This window comes from Lagenorhynchus albirostris, chromosome 2 (genome assembly GCF_949774975.1).
Source record: "Lagenorhynchus albirostris chromosome 2, mLagAlb1.1, whole genome shotgun sequence".
Lineage (NCBI taxonomy): Eukaryota > Metazoa > Chordata > Mammalia > Artiodactyla > Delphinidae > Lagenorhynchus > Lagenorhynchus albirostris.
This window is the reverse complement of record NC_083096.1, coordinates 147,630,269-147,643,245: the sequence shown is the minus strand read 5'-3', so window position 1 is coordinate 147,643,245 and position 12,977 is coordinate 147,630,269. Positions and strand designations below refer to the sequence as shown.

The following is a 12,977-nucleotide window of genomic DNA, read 5'->3' as shown; positions in this document are numbered from 1 at the left end:
AATGTAAAATAGATGGCTAGTGGGAAGCAGCCGCATAGCACAGGGAGATCAGCTCGGTGCTTTGTGACCACCTAGAGGGGTGGGATAGGGAGGGTGGGAGGGAGATGCAAGAGGGAGGGGATACAGGGATATATGTATACATATAGCTGATTCACTTTGTAGTACAGCAGAAACGAACACAACATTGTAAAGCAATTATACTCCAGTAAAGATGTTTAAAAAAAAAGTTGGGGTCAGGAGTACACTCTGTGCCTGACCGGGGGTGGGGCAGGAGAGTTAGCCGGGACTGTCCTGGGCAGGAAGCTTGGCAGGTCCCCTGGCGTCAGGTGGTGCAGAAGGGCTCGGGCTGGTCACTCTGACAGCATGGGCCGATGGGCACTCACTCACTTTACTGTTCCTAGTGCTGGACCTAGTTGCTGAACCAACAAAGGAAAGTCTAGTTGCTCACAATCTCGGGGGAAGCAGAAGCAGAGACCTGAGAGGAACCTGAGAGGGGGTGAAAGGTTGTGCTGCAAGGGGGTATGTGTAGGTTGTTAGTTACCTCTGATCTTCAGTTAGGAGAGCAGCCCAGAATGTGGCCCTATAGGTTATATGTGAAGCACCTGTCATGAGGACAGGCAAAGGAAGAGGCTCTTGGGACAGAAGTTAAACTTGGTGGGGGAGCAGGTCAGGAGGAAACTCAAGGCTCCTAAGAGAGCTTGCTTCCAAGTAATTCTTCATGGAAATCTTTGGTGTTTTACTTTCTGAATTACGGGCACTGGATTAGATCTTGGGAAAGAGAATCATGAAACAGGGATGTAAGAGACAGAAAATGAAGGTTTCCCCATCCCTTGCTCTTTCACATATGACCTGCATGACTTTTTCAGTGCCCATCCCTCTAGAAGCACTCTCTGCCTGGTGAACTCCTATTCACCCTTCAAAGCCCCATTCTTTTTTTTTAGTTTTCTCCTTTCCTGATCGGTCTGGACACTATTCATTCTTCCAGCACAAGCCTACAATTTTTCTTAACTAATATAGTTTTATACCTTTACCTATAGCCTGTGAGCTCAAGAAATATTTGCTGAGTGAATGAATGACTGAATGAACATTCATTGGATGTAAATAGGAAATGAATTATTATCCCACCTTTCAAAGGAGAAGCTGAGGCTCAGAGAGGACAAGTCTCTAGCTTCATATGTAGCGAAACTGCCCTGGGGCTGGACCTCCTGAATCCAAGGCCAGTGCTCTGTCCACTGGCACAGTCACCCAGGACACACTGCATAGTGGATGGGTACAAGCCCCGGGGAACATTTCAGAGGCAGCTGAGGCAGGCAGCTTTGAAGTCCAACAGAGAAGGATTTCAGTTTCAACTGGGACAAGCAGAGGCTGTTTTCCTCTGGCCACATCACTTTTCTTCTCTGAAATCAGTTTTCCCCTCTGAAATGGGATGATAATAAAACCAACCAAATCTACTGAACATTGGTAAACTAGACTATGACTGTCTTGAAGTCAGCAAGATTCATGTCTGCTTTGCTTGCAGCTGTGTCCCAGCACTTAGCAGACTGCCTGACATGTTGTAGGTGCTCATTAAATATTTGGTAGGTAATATGGAGAAGGAAAGTGGGTTTGCGCTTGGCCATTGTCACTGTCAGCTGAGGAAGTTTTTCTCACACTGTTTCCAGAAGTGCATCCTCCACAGTTAATCAACCCTGGAGACCCAGGTCTGAGCTCTGCCCTCACCTTCACCCTCCCCTAGGTGGGCGGGGCAAGCCTCCCTGACCAGGCTGGGTGCTCAGGGGAGGTCAGCCACCTTCAGGGACAGTCAGCAATCCAGAAGCCGCTGCACCATGAGTGTCTCTACACTGAGCACCCCCAGAGCCCTGGGCGGTGTCTCTGGGCTCCTGCAGGTGGCCTCCCTGCTCGGCCTGGTTCTGCTTCTGCTCAAGGCAGCACAGCTCTACCTGCACAGACAGTGGCTGCTCAAAGCCCTCCAGCAGTTCCCGTCTCCTCCTTCCCACTGGCTCTATGGGCACATGCAGGAGGTAGGATGGAGTGGGACGGGGAAGTGGGAGGGCAGGGAGGGCCGGGGCTCTCAGACCATGGTCCTGGTGAGCAAGCCCATGGGACGAAGCCTTGTTGTGGGGCGAGCACGTGGCCTCACAAAAGGACCCAGCATACCTCTCAGGTCTTGGCTCCTCATCCCAGTCCGGGGAGCTCCCTCCCTCCCAGGACCCCGTGCTGGTGTCCTTGGGTCTGTCAGACACTCCTTCCTTAGGGAGATCTGCAGGCTGTCCTGGCAGCCCTGCACTTTGAGGACAGTGGCTCTTCCTTCCTGAGTCTCCCCTGTCTCCAGGCTGAGCAGCTTCAGCTGTTCTCATAGAACAGGCTTCTAGATGCTTCCCTGCCCCATCCCTCAATCGCATCCTCTCTGCCTGGCCCTGAGCTTGCCTGGGAGCACAGACATCAGTCTGATGGACGCTGCCCCGTGGGCTCACTGTCCGTGGAGATGACAGACAGGAATCTAGGAAGGTGTCAGGTCACAGGAAAAGAGGCCCACCTGCTGGGTGGGGGGTTACGTCAGCTGTAGGGACAAACTGGCTCGGTTTAAGACTGAGGAATTTTCCAGTCTCCTGATTTCGGTGCTTAAACCCTGACAAGTTGCTGGCACACAGGAGCGAGGTTCCCAGGATGATGCCAGGTAAGGAGAACTGACATTTGAGTTGCAGCATCCACAGGGTGAGGTCACCCGCCTGGTGTCCTCCCTCAGTGGACTATGTGCTCTCGGAACCGAGCGTGAAATCCCCCTCACCCCCAGCACCCTGCACGGAGCCTGTGCAGAGGGCTGCCCATCCAGTGTGTGGAGGGACAGGAAGGAGGGAAGGAGCGGCTTGCAGGCTGGGCAGGGGCAGCGCCTACCCACCCAGCACTTGCAGCACTAGCCTGGTCGGCGGGGGGCTCAGAGCCAAGCCAGGGGTCACCTGGAGAGGGGCTCATCAAGGGTTTGTGGACTGAACAAATGCTGGGAGAAAATCAGGGGTTGCAGAAAGCTGAGGCCTCCCTTTCTCTGCAGCGTGATTAGAGTAGAGTGGAGCCAAAGACGGGAACCGGAAACAGCCCGAGCCCCATGTGGGCTGGCCCAGTACCTCTCTCCCCTCTCCTTCCTAATCTCCTGCACCCCAGGTTACTCAGCGTCCTCCCCGCCTGCCTGGGCATTCTGGCCTCTGGGACTCTGCTCCCATGTGCCCTCTACCTGGAATGATCTTGTCCCTCATATGTCTGTCTACAAAGGCCCAACTCCAAGCCACCTCCTCCAAGATGTCTTTCCGGGTCTCCCAGGAGCGGATGGACAATCCTTCTTCCCTTGGCTGTCCTTCTCATAAGGCAGTGCTAACCGGATTCAGCTAGTTTTGTCTGCAGTGTCATAGCTGTGAGCTCCTTCTGGGAGAGCCTGCCTCTGGTTCTTCTTTGTAACCCGAGAGCATCTTGGTAAATGATGACTCGACGAATGAGCAAGAGCATGACGAAGAGCTTTCTAATGTCCAGATCTGAGTTAGGGCCCCTTCCACAAAGCTTCCCCAGAGGCCTGGTCTTCCCTCCATCACACATTCATGAGCCCCTACGGTTGTCATGTCCTCAATCTCGCTGTCTCCTCCTGGAGGCTCCAAACAGACAAGCATCTACAGCCGCATCCTCATTCAGTGCCTTAAACCAGTGCCTGGCACATAGTAGATGCTCAGTAAATACGTGCTCAGTGAAGGAACCCATCCCACAGTAGGCAAGTTGCCTCAGAGCTGGTGAGTCCTGATGGTAGAAGGATGCAGGCAGAGATTAGATACCAAAGTGGCAGGGGGATGCTTTGAGTTACACAGAAGCCATTGAATTAAAGACGAGGTGACTGCATGGAACATGCCTAGGACCAAATGTTGATGAGAAATCCAGAGGTGATACAATGAAGCTGAATCTGCAAGGTTAAGGAGAGGCAGTTGCTCTGTGGCTAAGAGGAGGGGCACACCAGGTAGAGGAAAGAACCTGGGCAGAGGCCTAGAAGTGTGAGCAGGTGGGGCCAGTGCAAGGCGCACAGGCAGCAGCATCTTTGCGGGCAGAGCAATGGGTCCTGTGGACTCACCAGCCCGGCCGGAGGCAAGAATAGAGAGGGTAAAGCCAGAAAGCAAGGGTCTTTGTGGTCCAACATGAGGAGTTTCAAGAGATTCCTCTGGGCGGTGGGAAGTGCATAAAAGTTTCTGGTTATTGGTAAGTGAAAATAAGATTTAAAATACACATATAAGAACCTTAGTTCAATACCATTTTCATGTATACATCCAGAATCTATCCTATCACTGTGTATACGCTCAATATGTAAAACAATATATACACGGGCTTCCCTGGTGGCACAGTGGTTGAGAGTCCGCCTGCCGATGCAGGGGACACGGGTTCGTGCCCCAGTCCGGGAAGATCCCACATGCCGCGGAGCGGCTGGGCCCGTGAGCCAGGGCCACTGAGCCTGAGCGTCCGGAGCCTGTGCTCCGCAACGGGAGAGGCCACAACAGTGAGAGGCCCGCGTACCACAAAAATAATAAAAAAATAATAATATATACACATACAATTTAGTACTTAGTTTTTTTCACTTAGCCATATACATCCGACACTTTCATATTAGCAAACATTTACATGTATGCTGGGAAAATATTGATGATATATAGCAATCAGTAAGCAAAAGGAAATTAATATATAAATTTATTTTTTTAATATAATCTATTTTATTCTCTAACTAAAATTCTATGACGAAACTGCTTATTAAGTGATACGAATTATCATAAATTGCTCATGCAAATGTTGTACGAATCACCTCCCAAAGTTTTCTACACCAGGGAGTGATTCCCTGATGTAAGTTTCTGTAGGCAGTTCGTACTGGTGGCCCAGGGCTCTACCCGACAAGGGAACAGAATGTGGTCTTAGGACAAAGGTGGACAGCCAGCAGGTCTGGGGCAGAGCCCAGGTCAGAAGAAATAGTTCCAAACTCCTAGTTCTGCTGATCGATCCAGAACGATCTCCCTGTACACATCCTGCCCTTCACCCCCACTGCAGCACTGGAACTCAGAGAAGGGTTTTATTGATTTATCTTTCCCTTGGGGACAGTTCCAAGACGAGACCGAGCTGCGACCCCTACTGAAGAGGGTAGAGAAATACCCAAGTGCCTGTGCTCGCTGGCTGTGGGGGACGAAAGCCCTGGTGTTGATCTATGACCCTGACTACATGAAGGTGGTCCTGGGGAGATCAGGTGAGAGGGAAACCCACATCCCAGCAGGAGAAAATCTTCCCTCTCGGGTACATGGCCCTGGATCTGTGAAATTCCAGAAGAAACTGGCACTACAGCCATCAGTACCTGGCTCCCTACCAGCCGTCCTTGCAGCCCACAAGCCAGACTAAGGCCAGCATTACTCACGTACAGTGAGTGCTTCAACACCCGGGTGGGGCTGGCTTCTCTTTCCTGTCTTACTTTCTTTCTTGTTTTAACCCAACTGAGATGATCCCAGGTCTGGAAGACAATTCCCTGTCCACACTGATGTAGGTTTGGCACCTCTCACTGTTGCCTGTCCTGGGTCATGAAATGGCCAAACCACCACAAACTGGAGGAAAACCACAGGCTCCTTTCTTACTCTGTGGTGCTGAGCAGAGCCTATCTTTCTTGCCGATTCACCGTCTTAGTCCTGTGGGTGTTCTGCTGCTGGGACACTGAGTCTGCCTTCCTGGGCCCACAGTGACCATTAGGACAGAGAGAGTCAGGGATGGGAGGCAAGAGGGAGGTGGCTAGAGACAGACTGCCAGCTGACCAGCATGAGGAATGGAAGGTGCCACAGCTGCTCTGGGGGCTGCCTGCCTTGTTCGGTGCCCTCCACTTCCCTTCCTTCCCTTTCAGACCCAAAGTCTCACGATGCCTACAGAATGCTGATCCCCTGGATTGGTAAGTACTTTTAAATACAACTGCAGTCCACCCACCAGTTAGGTTTACCAAGTGCTGCCTCTTTGGTTAATGGAGAACAACGGGTACCAGGCACCCTGTCACCACCTCATCTCTCAGTCAAGCCTCATTTCTCTCCTTCCAGTGAAACTCTCACCCTTTGTAATGGTGCTGAGAGCCCTCCTGAAGCTCAGCCTCTTCTTCATCACTTCTCAGTCCTCTGCGATATTCTCAGCCTGACTATTAATTCCTTCTATCACCTGCCCCCCTACTTTTTTTCAACCTCTGTCTCACAGCTGTCATAATCACATCCTATGGACCAGTCATTTTGGAAATTCACATTCCTGAACTGTACTAGCCTTTCCTACCTTTGCCTATGATGTGTCTTTTCCTGACACCCTTGGTTCCTCCCAAGTTGTCCCTAGTCGTCCCTCTGATCCAGGCTCCCCGACCCACACACACACCCATCTGTGGCCCAGGGAAAGGTTTGCTCGTGTTGGAGGGGCAGACGTGGTTCCAGCACCGGCGGATGCTGACCCCAGCCTTCCACTACGACATCCTGAAGCCCTACGTGGGTCTCATGGCCGACTCTGTCCGAGTGATGCTGGTGAGTCTATCCCTCGTCACCTGGACCCACTCACATCCAGCACTGCTGACAAAGTCCACTCTCAGACCCTTGTGTCCCTCAGGTGTCCATCAGACCCAGCCCCCAGAATGATGCAATCAGAACGTACTGTGAGACAGAGCTCACCAAAACTGGATGGGACAAAGGGGTGCCCAGGCAGCAGCTTGTATCCACAATTTGCTCTGAGGCAAGGGAAAGCAGGGACATAGTGTATTCAGGGTCCACTCTCCTCTCATCTCCACATCTTCAACACAGAGGATTAGAGCAAGGGTCATTCCCTGGATAGCGGTGCAAGCCGCCCCCGGATGCCCTGGACAATGGCAGCTTCAGTGGCAGAGTGGACATCCCAGGATGTCACTCAACTAGTCTCTGGCCTGGGGCCCAAGGCCTCTGCATGGAATTGAGCCACTCATGGGAGGAAATGAGGCCACGTCTACACTCACAGAGCCAGGTCTTGACAAACATCACCTCTGATCCAGACTGAGCACCTACTGGTCTCAGTTAACAATGGATAAATGAAAGGAATCGCCCCTTCATAGGAGCCCAAATAGAGTCCCTTAACCTTTTCCTTGCCTTGAAATATTTGCTTATAAGAGTTGGCCATCTCCTGTCCAGTTCCGATCTCAGGACACAAAAGATTACCCGTTTGTCCCTTGAGAAACAATGTTTTCTGGTCTGCCACAGGGTGATTATCATCATAAATTGTTCCTAGAATTCAGAATTGATTCAGAATATTATGAGAGAGTATAATTAATTACATAATAAATGATCCCGAGAAAATAGACATCACATTACACACATGTGTTACAGCTTCAAACTGCTAAAACACATCTGCTTTGACAGTGAGAAAAACTCATCAGAAGATTTAGAGAGACAGAGAGAGAGCCCGGCCTTGTCAGCACAGGCCTTCTGGGGGAGCAGAGCAGGGTCAATGTCCCCCTCCCACCACAGGACAAGTGGGAGGAGCTCGTCAGCCTGGACTCACATCTGGAGGTCCTCGGACACGTCTCCTTGATGACCCTGGACACCATCATGAAGTGCGCCTTCAGCCACCAGGGCAGCATCCAGACAGACAGGTCAGTGACAACCTTTCAACGGCAGGGTCCTTGTTCTCACCAGCTGGGGAGGACTTACCTGAGAGGCAGTTAGGGCAGCGTGGACGCTTATCAGCACAGAAAGCAACATTCTGCACAGAGCCATGGACCACAGTCAAATTGCACCCAGACCAACCTTGACTCAGTCACAGGTCCCTGATTCCTGCCCAGGGAGAAGCCTGGCCGCTCAGGCCACTTGTAAAGGACTGAGGGTCTCCTGGGCTGTGAGGCAGAAATGACAAAGCCTCAGTGCTGCCTGTCCCCGCTGACTGAGGAATCCCCACCGGGAGCCCCACTCCGTCTCCAGGTCAGAGGCTCCCTCCACTCCAGTCTCCTCTGCATCCTCTCCCTTCAGGAACATCCAGTCCTACATCCAGGCCATCAAGGACCTCGGCAATCTGACTTTTTCCCGATTAAGAAATGCTTCCCACCAGAGCGACATCATCTACAGGCTGAGCCCTGAAGGCCGCTGGAGCCACCGCGCCTGCCAGCTCGCCCATCGGCACACAGGTTCTGCTCCTCCTGGGCGGCTCCCGCCCACCCACCCCCATCATGCACATGTAAAAGGGCCCGGCCTTGACCCCGCAGGCAGGGCCCAGACTCCTGCTTCCTCCTCAGGGGCTGGCACACACCCACACCGGGTACTTCCTGGTGCAGGGGTTGGGACCCGAGACGTCAGGGTGTCAGGTGAGGTGCAGGGAGACACATGTGTCACCACGCTGCTGACGGTGGAATGAGACCCCCTCCCAGCATCATCCAGGCAGAGCCTCCGTGGGCTGTGCTATTGAGGGGATTCCCGACCTGGATCAGACGATGCTGGAGCTCTCTGCCCTGACATGTGCGCCCATTCCCACCCTCGTCCTCATCCACCTGGTACCCAGATTGGGCCTGGGGGCAGATAGGGCTACGGTGGGTGCTGCATCTGGTTCCCCAGAGCCCTCAGCTCTGCCTGGGAACCACTGTTCTGGGACAGATGGAGTGATCAAGATGAGGAAGGCTCACCTGCAGAAGGAGGGAGAGCTGGAGAAGGTGAGGAGCAAGAGGCACCTGGATTTCCTGGACATCCTCCTCTTCGCCAGAGTGAGTGTGGGCAGGAGAGGCCTGAGGCTTTGCCCAGAAGCACAGAGGAAGGGCAGACCCTGCACTCGCCCTGCCTCCGCAGATGGAGAATGGGAGCAGCTTGTCTGACAGGGAGCTCCGTGCCGAAGTGGACACGTTCATGTTTGAGGGTCACGACACCACAGCCAGTGGCATCTCCTGGACCCTCTATGCTCTGGCCTGCCACCCTGAGCATCAGCAGAGGTGCCGGGAAGAGATCCAGAGCCTCCTGGGGGATGGCGCATCCATCACCTGGTGAGCGCCCAGCAGGTGGGAGGACCTCGCCCCTCCGCGAGTGGAGGACCCCTGGTTGTCTGGCTCTGCCGCTCTCAAATGGGCTACCTTTCAGGGACCACCTGGACAAGATGCCCTACACCACCATGTGCATCAAGGAGGCACTGCGACTCTATCCACCAGTGCCATTCATTGGCAGATATCTGAGCAAGCCCATCACCTTCCCTGATGGACGCTCCTTACCTGCAGGTATGAACTTCACCACACTCACTAAACTAAACACTCTGCAAAACCACACAGAAGATCAGAAATCCACATGGGCTTGCCAAGTTCCAGGATGACATGACTATTATCTCCGCCTCAAGATAATTAATATTTACTCTGCAGTTTGGACGACTTTTGAAAAATGCTTGACACAGAAATTGAACCAACAAAAGCTCAATAAGCAAATGTCAGTTCCTGAATGTGGTTATAACGGAGGGCTAAAAGTCTAATTCCTTGAGACGTGAAGGCTTAAGAGAGAAGCAGACAGAAACAGGTGGACATGTGGTTCTTTCCATGTGGGGTCTATGTAAACAAGGGAGCTCAGGGAATGCACTGTCATGGGTCAGATGGTCCAGTCTCTGAGGAGCCCTCAGGTGGATGGCCGAGAGCAGCTGATGATCAGGTCTGAGAGCCCTGCCATGGTTGGAGGCCACCCATTGGCTCACCTCCCAGTGGGTCTGAATCCCAGCCCAGCCACCTCCTCTCTGTGGGGTCACAGACACATCCCTTAACCTCTTGAAGGCTCAGGTGCCTCATCTGCACATGGGGATAGGAGTGCCTTCCTTGAGGGCTGCTGTGAGGATTAGATGAGTTAATGCACTTTCCCCGAGGGCTCATGATGACACCTGATAACTGTGAGTTTTCATGTGAGGCGATCCTGATACTAAGCCTCCAATTCTTTTCCTTCTCAGTCCTGGCCATGGTTACCTGCTCCTAATCTGTGCTCATGTGCTTTGTCACCTCCAGCCCACCTGTCTTGCAAGAGCACCACTTCATTCAGAGGGGTGGAGGGTGGCTCTCATGGTGGCTCCTGGGCCTTTTGTGCACATTGCCCCTGTTGCCATGGGTACCATCGGTCTTCTCTCTCTCCTCCCTGCCCCACAGGTATCGCACTCTCCCTCTCCTTTTATGGGCTTCACCACAACCCGAAGGTGTGGCCGAACCCAGAGGTATGATGGCCATGGGAGGAGCGGATGGGATGCTCCCTCCAGACCAGCACCACCCCTGCTCCCCTCGGGGATTCTTGTCCCCTGGTGGATTGGTGCAAGGAGCTTGACCCCACCTGTCCTGGCCCTGGTGCTCTCTCTTCAGGTGTTTGACCCATCCCGGTTTGCACCGGGTTCTGTTTGACACAGGGCTTTCCTGCCCTTCTCAGGAGGATCCAGGTGAGGCCTTCTGTACCTGGGGCAGCCAGGTGTCACTGGGTGCTACCTGATGTGTGTAACTGTGTACATTCATATGTGGTATATGCAGTTATGCCCCTGTATGTTGGTGTGTTGAGAAGGCAGCGTGTGTCCCCACGTACAAGAAGGCCTTCAGGACAGGCCACGGAGACCTTGACCTCCTGACTTCCACAACGACCAGCCACATTGCCATGGCCGTGGCCACTCCAAAGTATTCCAGGGTTTTCCTCATTTTAGGAGTATGACTTTTCAGCTTTAGAATTTTCCATGAAACTTAAACTTCAGATGTTTGCTTTTCCCAATTATCAGTCATCTTAGAAGGTGGTTTTCTCTCTTGGCACATTTCTAGTCCAGCTCACTGCATTTTTTACTTAATTCACCAATCCACCTCTCACTGTATCAGCCGTCGTGTTTGCATGGGTTTGGATTTCCAGCTGCCTTCCTTGTCCTGAGGTTTCAATCCATGTATGTGATCACCTACAGTTTCTGTTGTTTGAAGAAAGTTACACAGCAGTGTGTAGTCTCTATCTCTGCAGTTGAAGCCAACAAAGTCATGACTGCTTATTAATATAAACAAGACACCTTTTCTAGTTGCCATAATTCTTTATATGTAGCGGGAATTATACACCATAGTCCAAGAATCTACAGAGTCTAACATTGGCAAAAAGGCATAAAATTAAAGGCAATCAGTGCTTTTGAAAGAAAACTCACTATTTTGTAATTGACACCTGCATTTGAGAAGTTTGTGGCATGTAAAATATAAAGGACACTTGAAATAGCTGTTAAGCTGGATGAGTCACTCCAAAATGACTCCTGTGAAAATCTTCAACAGTATAGGTCCCCTGCTGAAATAGTAACTTCCATTACTTAGTAACGACTTAGTAAAACAAGTTTTTCTGAATCTAAAATTCTGTGAAATTTTCAGTTGGTGAATCAACCTTCACAGAACAGGCTTGAAGCAAACATGCTTCCAGAATTGGCTCTGGGTTTGGTTTCTGCCAGGGTCCTTCTCCGCTGTAGACAGGCTGCACATCATGTCGCTGCCACCAGAGGACAGCAGGTACCTGGCAACTCAATTCCTAGGTCAGAATAAACATTTAATTTTATTCCAATTTTTTTTTCAATTCAATTAACTTTGTTCAAATAGAAAGCTATTTATTAACCTGCCTCTGTGTGCCAAGTCATGTATTAGGAGATGGGAACCCAGAAACGTAAGGCACTTTCCCTGCTTCCAAGAGTTCACAGTCAAGAAACCACTACCGCTATTCAAGACAGACGTGCGACGTTTCCATAGTGTAGTGGTCAGTACGTTGGCCTTACAAGACAGACATCATGCATTCATCCACTCTTTCACTCGTTCATTCATTCACTGAGCAGATTGTGGAATGTTCCATGTTTCTGGCACTGTCTGGTCACGGGACGGTGATGTGTCCTTGAGTTAACACTAAAGCTGCTTGGGGATGTGGGAGAAAGAGGCGCAGGCGGCAGAGGCGGGGCCAGGCGGTCACTAGACTGAGTCTTGAGCATGTGGCCGGCAGAGGCGGGGGGACGGGACCTCAACAGGAGCGGAGCGAGGAAGCGGGGCTGGACAGGTGCGAGGTGAGTGAGGAGCAGCCCAGAGAGCGCTGTGACGCCAGCTGAGGCCCCGCGACGTGTCCTCCCTGTGATGGAGGGCGCAGCAGGCCCCGAGCCGCCGTGGCTGCCGTAGAGGGAGGGGAGGCAAGGAGACTGGAAAGGCCAGTGAGGAGCCCCCGGGATGGGAGGAGGGGCCTTGCTGGAGTAGAATGGGAAGGCTCCAGGGGCGGGTTAACTGAGGGGCTGCGGGGAGACAGGAGGCCGGAGCATTAACTGGGAGGCAAGTGGTCCAGCAGGTCGAGGGGCGCTAACCCGTGGCCCCTCCAAGAAGCCTCCTGGTTGCCATCCTGACTTCCTTACACAACTCTGTCCTGTCCTGTCTGGGGACTGGGGCCCCTGCTTGTCTGCCATGGGTGGTGAGGGCCTGAGAGTTGCCCACACCCCCCTACAGTGCCCTGGCCTGGACGGAAACCAGAAACGGCCTGCGGACGAGTGAACAAAGTACTAATTCACATTTACTGATTCACGTGACTTGACCCTGTGGCTTAGAGCGCCGACGCTCCCCAACAGGACTTGCTACTGCTGAGAGCAGAAGTAGGAGTTAGGAGCTAGTCCTGGAGAGAGGTGGCCTTTGCAAAGGTCAGGGGGAGAGGGTGGACCGAGGCTTGGGCGGCACGTTCAGTGTGACCCGTAAGGAAGGGATCGGGGCTGGGCCAGGTGGAGGAGAGCCCTGAATGCCCTGTGCCCGGCAGGGGTTAGAAGCCTCTGCTCACTTCCTTTTCCCTCCCTGACCCAGGAACTGCATCGGGAAGCAGTTTGCCATGAATGAGATGAAGGTGGCCGTGGCCCTGACCTTGCTTCGCTTTGAGCAGGCACCCGATCCCTCCAGGGTCCCTGTTCCCATTCCAAGAGTTGTGCTGAAGCCCAAGAGTGGGATCCACTTGCAGCTCAGGAAGCTCCTGTAA

General features: G+C 52.5%; 1 pseudogene; it reads left to right on the top strand.

Moving 5' to 3' along the window:
* Nucleotides 1-1,826: 1,826 nt before the first annotated feature.
* On the top strand, nt 1,827-12,977 carry LOC132516210 (taurochenodeoxycholic 6 alpha-hydroxylase-like; annotated as a pseudogene).